The sequence below is a fragment of the Cavia porcellus genome, unplaced genomic scaffold (assembly GCF_034190915.1).
Source record: "Cavia porcellus strain 051 isolate PalLab524CR breed Dunkin Hartley unplaced genomic scaffold, mCavPor4.1 scaffold_3, whole genome shotgun sequence".
Classification (NCBI taxonomy): domain Eukaryota; kingdom Metazoa; phylum Chordata; class Mammalia; order Rodentia; family Caviidae; genus Cavia; species Cavia porcellus.
In genome coordinates this window covers 95,759,162-95,766,492 of record NW_026947486.1, presented here as the reverse complement: position 1 = coordinate 95,766,492, position 7,331 = coordinate 95,759,162, and the positions used below count along the sequence as shown (strand labels likewise).

At 44.5% G+C, this 7,331-nt stretch overlaps 1 protein-coding gene across 5 annotated transcripts in view; it reads left to right on the top strand.

Moving 5' to 3' along the window:
* The first annotated feature begins 1,187 nt into the window (after nt 1-1,187).
* The window catches only part of Mbnl3 (muscleblind like splicing regulator 3), a 100,617-nt gene continuing 94,473 nt past the window's right edge, over nt 1,188-7,331 (top strand). For 4 of the 5 annotated variants that reach the window (XM_063246431.1, XM_013144410.3, XM_013144408.3 and 1 more), the window contains exon 1: nt 2,030-2,289. The gene's annotated coding sequence lies outside the window, so the exon portion shown is untranslated. Of the gene's footprint in view, nt 1,311-2,029; nt 2,290-7,331 lie in introns of those variants that run through there. The other variant, XM_063246430.1, reaches the window with a different exon arrangement.

Genomic DNA, 7,331 nt, shown 5'->3' with positions numbered 1-7,331 from the left:
GTTGTGATCAATTTTGAAGTAGCTCTTGCCAAATGCCACTGGGAATTTTCTTAATCATATGAAGGGCAGTTCTGTCCAGTTTTTATTCTCCCTACCATTATGATCCTACTGCTATTATCTTGCACTTAGCACACAATGATTGATTTTTTGCCTAAAATTAGCTGGAGAATTCTATTTGAATCTGGCCAGCAGAATTAACAAGTTTAATTAGCCTGAGAATTCACACTACTCTGCAAGCTACTACTGCTTAAATATCCCTGCATGGTTTTGCACTTTCTGTAGAGCAGGGAAAAGCCCAGTCCTCTGGTAAAGCAATTGATTAAAGGAAAGCAGCCATGGATGGCTATAAGCTTGTCACTGATGACCGTGCGGATGTCTGTGTCATCAACTACAACTGTCTGCATAAAATTAAATGAAAGCATGCATTTATTATTGCAGGACTCCAATTAAAGGACAGCTGGTGCTATTACACGTGCATCAATTTGAAACTTGTAATTTTGCTGTCCAGATGCACACTTTTTAAATCAATATAAAACTGCATTTGTTTTGCCCATTTTCAAATAAAAAATATTCAGACGCTTATCTCGGCGTCCCTCCTACCCTGCAAATCTGTAGAACGGGAACTATCAGCACTGATGAACATTTTCCTCGACGAAGCTCTTACTGGAATATAACAGCCTGGGACATTTTTAGAAAGGAGAGGACACAGCCAGCCAGCGGGTGAGTACTTCTTTAACCTACAATGAATCGATATATTTATCTACTAAAGTCATTTTTTGGATCACCTCTTTCCCCTCACCTGTCTCTGCAGTGCCCCTAAGCTCACAGCCTTGAGCCCCTCTGCATTTCCTTGGCATTCCGTTTCCCCAAGCTCTGAAAACTTTGGCGATGCCCCCACCACGCGTGCATGCTCCGTTTGTTTTCGTTTCTGTATAACCCGAGCGTCATGATTGGCCCCCTCCTCCGCGGAATGAAATGACACGAGGCATTCGCGCCCGGGGGCTGGGCCGCGGGTTTGGGGAAGAGGCGCCACACCCCCTGAGAATAAAGCCCGCGCTGCGCTCTCCAAAACCAGGCACAAATGAACGAATCACACAAAGAGTATATTTCGCGACGAAACAGCGCCCTACAGGAAGAAAGTGCCCGCACTCGGAGCGCGAGCCGGAGCGCGACTTTTTGGCGCTCTCTGGGAGCAGCCAGAGGGAGGCGAAGGACAGCGTCCCGGGGTGGGCGCGGGAGCCCTGCAGCAGGCGCCCGAGTTGCCACCCGCTCGGCAGCGGGAGCCAGGCTGGAGCAGCGCGGAGAGCCAGGTGAGGCTGGCGGGTGCGGGGCGAGCAGCGCTACCTGGCCGGTCCCGCCGGGGCGGGGCGGGGCTGGGCGGCCGCTGGTGGCCGCGGTCCGCTTCCCAGCCCCGCGCTGCTGCCGCTGCTGCTGCCGCCGCCGTCCGCGTCGTCCGCGTCGTCCGCACCGTCCGCACCGCCCCCGCCGCCCGCGCCATCCGCGCGCGGATCGGGTGCCCCGCAAGTTTGGCGCGAGTTGCCGCTTTGGCGCCCAAAGCCCCTCACCAGCGCGGCGGGCCAGGCCGGCAGACCCTGCGAGGGCACAGCTGGCGGAGGGCACCGGCCGGGACCGGGCGGGGCTGGGGCCGGAGTTGCCATGGCAGCCACTCGCAGGGCTGAAGCCCCACGCCCGGCCGCTGGCCCGCGCGGCCGCCGCAAGGGCGCCGGGGCGCTCCGAGGTGTGCTCCAAGTGGACTGAACCAAGAGGATGCGAGCGCGGGGGGGGCCGGCCCGCTGCCCCTTGTCCGCGCCCCGCCCGCCGGCCGGCTGGGGCAGGCAGCCCCCCTGCCGTCCGGAGCAGGAGGTGTTCTCTCCCTGGGGGGCCGACGGGGGGCTCGCGGGAACCCCGGGTTGACGCCGAGGAGCAGGCTGCCGAGGCGCTGTCGCCTCCGTCCTGGAGGCCCCATATGTGTGTCTGTAGCCTTGACATGTTATACCCCACAGCGGCCGCTGGAGCCGGGTAGCACGTCCCAGCCCTGAAGTTCTGTAGGTGGGGCGGGCTTTAATTTGCTTATATCTAATGATTTCAGGAACCTCGCTTTAAAATGGCGGCATTCCGCGTACACCCCTGCTAGAGGCTCTCCCGGCGCAGTGGCCACCTCGCGCGGCGCCGCTGCTGCCGCCACCGCTAACAGATGGCTCGTGCCACTGTCGCCGCCGCTGCCGCTGCCCCTGGCGCTGCCGCGGAGAACAGGGCCCCTTAAACTCTGGTTTGCGCTGGCAGCATAAGGTAAGGGTGGACAGGAGTCTAGGCTGGTGAGGGCGCCTGCCTTCCCAGGACGCCGGGAGACGCGAGGTCTTTTAAACTCTTGTTTTACAGAACCCCGAATAGAAAAATTGATCCTACAACTTTGTCGCGATTTTAGAGCTTTGATCCTCCCCTTCCTCACCTTCCTTCCTTCTTCCTCTTGCTTTTTTTCTTCTTTATTAATTTAAAGGAACTCTCTCGCATGACATATCATCAGCAAATGCTGTAACAACTCATTTCCCCATTTCCATGTGATGTGAGCAGTGGCGCAGCTGCCTGGCAAAGCCCTGTGGCTTCCCGCTCTAGATCTCCACGTTTGGACAGCTTGCTTTTACTACCTGTCTCTGAAGGGCAGGAGGGGGCATTTCGCGAGCTTCAAAAGGTGACTTTAGATTTCAGCACACAGTTAGCTGTTATGGGAAAAAAAAAAAAAAACCCTGAGATTAAACCCAGGTGAGTGATGAAACCTGGTATTTAGGTGATTGTGTAATTTTATAATGATTATGGTAGGCCTACTGTATGTTTTTCTGAATGCTTCATTGTTTGATTATAGATAGATACAATACATGAATTTATTGTTGGTCTAATCAAAGAAATGTATTTCAGAGTTTTTTTTTCCCTCCCAGCTATTCTTAAATTGCTATTTGTAAATTAGGCTCGGATCTCCCACACCTTCTCCATATGCGTGTATAGAGTTCATGGAAAAGCATAAATTAAAACAAAACCACTGCAAGGTTTAATTGTGTAATGATTGCTAATTTTTCACCATAAAGTCACTCTAAGTTGATCAGTAAGTTTTTTGTATGATTACTGATATAATGGTTGGAAAACAGATTGTCAGCATAACTGTAGAAGTAAGTAAACATCAGTGCATAATACTATACATCCAACTTTTTTCCTCGCATGATGAAAGTCATATTGACAATGAAGTTTTCCAGATACCTTGGATTTTTGTTCCTGATTATATTCACATTTTCTCTTTTACCAATGCAAATTTAGTCTTGAATTTTTACATATTTTTAAAATTAACTAAAACAATATTTGAATTTGCAATACGACTAGGGGGTGGTTTCGTATTTATAGACTTCTGCAAACATAGCTTAAATAGGTTCTTGCCTATGGCCCATCTAATATTCTACCTCTGCGGGCTACTTACTTCTCCAGTGCAATAGAAGCCATTTGGTTGGCAGGCATTCCTGCTACTAAGTTTAGCAAGTGCCTGGAAAGTGGAGAGAGAGAGATTATTAAAGCAAGGTGCAGTTGCCACCCAGGTGCTGTAGTCTCACTACAGCAGAACTGAATTGCTAATAATGGAATTCACTATATAATAAATTTCACATTGGCTTTTCGGATTATGGTCAATAGCAAAGAGGTGGGGCAATTCAATGCTTCCCATGTGAAAGAGGAGTTCCTTCAGGCCAAGCAGTAGATCTTTGCATGTTTGCATCCAGAGAGTGACCAAAAGCAACCTGTCCCATTGGTAGTGACTATATACCTAGATTCCAGTTCCAAAAGCTTTGCTTTTGCTTCTGGATGTACTGACTTGCTGCTGAACAACTTGGACCAAATGCTTCCTCTTTGTAATGTTATAAGTGAAAATAATGAAGCTCGAGGCCAGAACCAACAATGTAAATGGGTGTTGAAAACAATAGGAGGAAATTTTGGTAATTACCATTCTGCCACCGTAACAGCGATGGGATTGGAGATCCTTTATGAAAACATAAATGGAGGAGTTTGTCATTAAAAAGTAGAAAAAGAATTGATAATAGTGCTGGACTGCACGTGATGATTGCATGTTTTGTTGTAATTCTAAGAGCTGAGGTTTTTTTTTTTTTTCTCTTATTTTCTTTGCTGCTTTAGACACTTATAATGACTCTCAGGGCTATTATAAAATACCTATTTTTCCTTAACTGTCCACTTGAGGTATTTTGCAACAGCTGCTTTTTAAGGAAGATAAAACCTGCAATTATGAACTGGTAGCCAGAGTACATTTGGAATCACCTTGTGGCCGGCCATTCTGTTCCTAAATAATGCTGTGCACAAAGTAGGTGCTTGATAAATTTTGAGTTAAAAGGAAAAATGGACAGTTTACATGCTCACAGGGGAGCAGATTTTGTGTACAACGGTTCATTTAAACAGAAGACTTTTGTGCACTTTGTAAGAACCTAAAATTTTAAAGTAGATTACAGTGTGCTGTCCCTTAATTGCCTCTGTTCTTTTTACCTCTGATGGGTTCACTTGTAAGTGTATTTCCAAGCACTGTCATAAGTCATCCCTTTACTAGTAGGTATGTTATTTATTGTCTGGCCAGCTTGACAATATAAAACAGTAAAACACACCTTAGCTTTTGTCTTTTCAGTGACTGTACAATGCGGCACATGCTGGAACACTGGTGGTCTCTAGATTGTTGTGCAGATGCTTAAAATACAGTTTGAAGTACAGTTTTGTCCTCTATGTATCTGTCTTTGTATGTGAAGGAAGAGAGGAAAGAAAGAAGCCGTAACTTGGTAAAGATTTTCGTTTGTAAAATTTTATACTTACCCTCCTTATACCACAATCAATTCAGGAAAGTGACAATTTCTCTGTTTTGAAATAAGTGCTGTTTTCTGATTGAATTACAAACAGAGATTAAGACAAAGCAGGCAAGAATAAGTAACAATACATGTTTGACAAGTAATTTGATCCTGTAATTAAAGTTAGATAATGACCAGTGCCATGTTAAAAAGATCAAGTGTCTGAAAGAGATGAGAAGTTCCACTTACCTATACTTCATTAACATGCTTCTGTGCTGTTGAGTTTTCTTGTGACAGCGTCTACTAGATTGAACAGATAGATTTCCCGCATTATAAATGTATGCAGTACAAGAAAATAGAAAGCAGAAATTATGTTCTTTATGAGCTTTTTCTGCTTCTCCATTGGTTGATACACCTCTCACCTCACAAATAGAACCTGAGCTTCAGGTAAAACAAAGTAGCTGTTTTCCCTCTAAGAGAATGAAATATTTGGAGGTGCAAGTAGTTTGGTTGTTGACTGACCAATGAACCATAGAACACAATATGATTATGAAAAAGCAGTTATGACTGTATTAATGTGAGCTTTAGTTGTAAAAGGAAACCAAATGGTTGCATGGCGTCCTCTTCTTTCTGAGTGGCTGTATGTTGACTCAAGATAGTCAGATGACATTGGTGGAAAGGCAACTTTGAAAATTAGAATAAATAATGCATAAATTACATTATCAGGAATTAGTGACATCCACAGTGCCTGAACAGGATCAGAAAATTGATTTTTAAATTTTTATTCTAATAAAGGCAGAGTATTAAGCTATCATTTCATTCTATTTGGTATTAAACTGAGTGAGACAATTTTTGAAAAAATTGATGGCAAAAATAGTACAATCCAGCATGGCTTGGTGGTGCATGTGTGTAGTCCCAGCACTCAAGAGGTCGAGGCAGGAAGATCACTGCGAGTTCAAGGCCAGCATGAGCTACATAGTGAATTCAAGGCAACCTGAACTATATAGAAAGACTCTGATTCAACAAAATAAAACAAAACAAAACACAGTTGAAGAAGTAGTACCTTATTTTAATTTAAGAAATAAAAGTGCTCCCAAACTGGCTGGAAACACAAATGCAGATTGTACACAAATGTCAGTTTAGAACATTTTTATAGCCATGCATTGGCTTCTCCCTAGAAGAATATAGAAAACACCCATTTTCACAGCATCCCTCCATTCTAAGAATGAAAAACAAAAGATCCACAATAAGATATAATAGATATTTGATATAAGCAATGTCTCTCTGAAGATCAGGAAAAGATCTGGGACTCTTGAGTTTTCAACTCCAGGCAGTTTTAAATTTCAGAAAAAGATGTGTTGCTCAGAACTCAAGAGAAAGCAAAAATGAAATGAGATTTGATTTAATGTGTGTGTGTGTATGTGGTGTATGTATATGCAGATATATACATACCTTTTATAGGTAATGGTATTTCTCAAGACACACCATTAAAGTAACCACAAAATTCTGTTTTTTGAGATAGGGGGTTTTTTTGGGGAGTGGGTGGGAGACTGTGTTGTCCAGGCTGGTCTGGAACTTCTGTGACTATATTCTCAAACTTCTGGGATCAAAAGATCCTCCTATCTTGGCTTTCAGAGTAGCTGGGATTTCAGATGTAAGCCACTGTCCCTGGCTTCCCAGAGCTCTATAACAGCCATAAGAAAAGTGTTAAGGAAATAAAGAGGCTGATTAGTGATTTAAGACTCAGTTAGTCATGCTTGTTAAAATATTATGTCCACTTTCAAGTCCTTCTTGCATCACCATTGAGTAGGCTTCTGCGCAGCGGAAGGAACGCCTTGTTTCTCATTTGGGGCCAGAGTTTGTTTTATGCCTGTGCACTGAATGAATTTGAAGGGTCCAACTGAGAAAAGGGCAGGCTTCACGGAAATGCAGGGGGTTGACACTCGAGAATTCCAGCAGCCTATTTGAACTAAGGCCATGCGAGCATCCTAGGGAATGAGAGTTCATTGGATCTGTAGTTTCATTTTCGGTTATTCAGATTGGCTTAAAACTGTCCCCATCAGATTCTCTAAATTCTGAATTCTGAGCTTCTTGGCATTACCTAAAACTGGGACAGAAATTTGAGAAAGGTTTCTTTAGGCCCATTCAGGTTTCTTTGAATGTACCAGTAACTCCTTAGTAGGCAGGTTATAGGGGCTTTTACCTCGTATCTCCAGGGTCTGCACTTCTCAGTTAACATCTGAGTAAATGAAATAGTAGCTTTAATTTTCTAATTTGTTATTGCATTTTATGAACATTCTTCCTGTGATTTCAGGTAATCATTATTTCTGAATTTTATTGGCCAAAAGTCAGCAACAGCCAGAGTGAACACTGTGTGGACTGTCATACTGGAGGCCCCAATAACAAGTCAGGAACAAACGTGCAGTGATAGCCTTTTGGCTGAGACCTGAAGGCCAACTGCTACTTTTCTGTCACCCGAAGTTGCATTCAGTGTATGTTCCCTGCAACCCA